Raw genomic sequence first — 1,959 nt, 5'->3', positions numbered from 1 at the left:
AAATAAAAAGTGTTGCTCGTATCACCTTTCCACTGCATAACCTCATCGATGATCCATAGGAAAATATGAATCATATGTCAGGCACAGGATTAATTAAATTACTGATTTCTGTTCCCATTTATAGATGGAATACATAGTCGGTCCCATAAATATTCGCAGGTTTAATGTTTCCAAATAAATGTTTTTATTGTGTATGTACTTCGCGATATATATAGTTCAATCGGTACTTTTCGAGTGGAGAATAGCATGAGCTAAGTGCGAACTAACTAATCCCATTCCGTGCATCGTTGCTTCGAATAAAGAAACAGACTTAATCTCGTAGATGTGTTCATAGAAATCCTGAGAACAAACGATCGCGCCATGCAAAATTTACAACGAGAAGATTAGGAAATTCCGGAATCGGATTCGAGCTGCTTCTCGTATTGACGTGCTCAGACTGTAAACGCGTACTTCAGATGGGGTAAAACTAATGTCACGCGGAGACTCTTGAGCACTCGGGGATTCGCGGAATCTACAGTTGTTTCCTGAATAAAGCCCGGAGTTTTAAGAGCGTTGTCCACAGTATGCTCCGGCGCCCTTTGTAATTCAGCGAGAAGTTGAACGCAACTCTGAGATCTCGTTTTGTGTATACCGTGAATAATATCGCGCCATTAATTCCATAGGGCAAAGTACGCGATATATTCCCCCTCACGCATCTCGTTACGTTATATTTACCGAATGCAAACTAGTTTTCGCGACACCTCCAGTGTTCAGATCTGCTTGCTTTCCTGATGTACCTTTACCTGAGAAATAAATAATTCATTAGAAATGGGTAGAACAGTCGACGTAATTTCGAACTAACCAATGAGTATTTAAATAAATTTCTTCAAAATAGAATTTCTAGGTCATCTGTCGAGCCCTCGAGCAAATATTAATCGAATAATTAATAACCAGCAGCGATTGTTGACTCAACCCTTCAGAGTAAATTGTTGACTTCGAAACGCGACCTTTCTAACTCCATTCAAGACCGTTCGATATCCTGAAGCAACTCTTGTGATCGAGAACCCAGACGGAAGCATTAAACCTGTCTCGGTAAATGCAGTTATAGAGGCGTAATCAGATTATTTTAGATACTCCTAGGTATTAGGAATGAAAGTTTATGCATCGTCGAATTATTCAGACACGCCTGGCTTAAGTAGAGCTTCGAACTACCCACCGTGGACAGGAAACAGGGCCAGCACCTATTCAACGCCGTTCGGTGTCCTCCAGAAGCGCCACCTCGTCGAAGACCTTATCTAATAGACGTTAATAGATGTGGTTACACAGAATTAATTACCTCGTAATCCCCAGGAGCAACTGTCAAGCTTGCGCGTATGCGTTAACCAGTAGGACCAATTGCCGTGAGCTCGTGGCGTCGAGCTTCGAGTTAGCAACTAATAGCGATAAAGGCTAAACCTAAAAAATCTCAAGACCCGAGAATAAACGTCCTTGCAACACAAGAGACTACAGATACACAGTAGCCTCTGTTGCCCACCCTATTTTCGTCCAGTTTGGGGTCTAGGTTAACCACGGTTCGCTGGACCATCCCCTAATAAGCATTTAGTTGCTTCCAGACGTCTTGGAACCCTACTCAACGCAATTGTTGCCTCGAAGCCTCGAGAGGAAACCATTTCCAGACGAGTTTCGTCAGCCTATTCAGGTCCGTTCGATGTCCCCCTGCGGTTCTCGTCGAAGACGCGAGCAAAAGCATTGACCCTACCACAGGTGCACAATCAGGTGCTCTGGAGTCAGTAGGGAGTCAGGTAAACCAGGAGAGAGATAAAACGACGGAGGTGGAGCGAAGACAGTGGAGGGAAAGAGACCAGCAGCTGGCACGGCTGCGGTCTAAAATACGCCCGACGTAAGGTGGGAGTGTGCAGGTGGTAGAGAAGGTCGGAAGGTTACAAGAGCGCAGACGCCGACCGAAAGCATCGAGGATAG

The sequence above is a fragment of the Hylaeus anthracinus genome, unplaced genomic scaffold (genome assembly GCF_026225885.1).
Source record: "Hylaeus anthracinus isolate JK02 unplaced genomic scaffold, UHH_iyHylAnth1.0_haploid 12002, whole genome shotgun sequence".
NCBI lineage: Eukaryota > Metazoa > Arthropoda > Insecta > Hymenoptera > Colletidae > Hylaeus > Hylaeus anthracinus.
The sequence above is the reverse complement of the archived record's forward strand: the minus strand, read 5'-3'. Positions refer to the sequence as shown.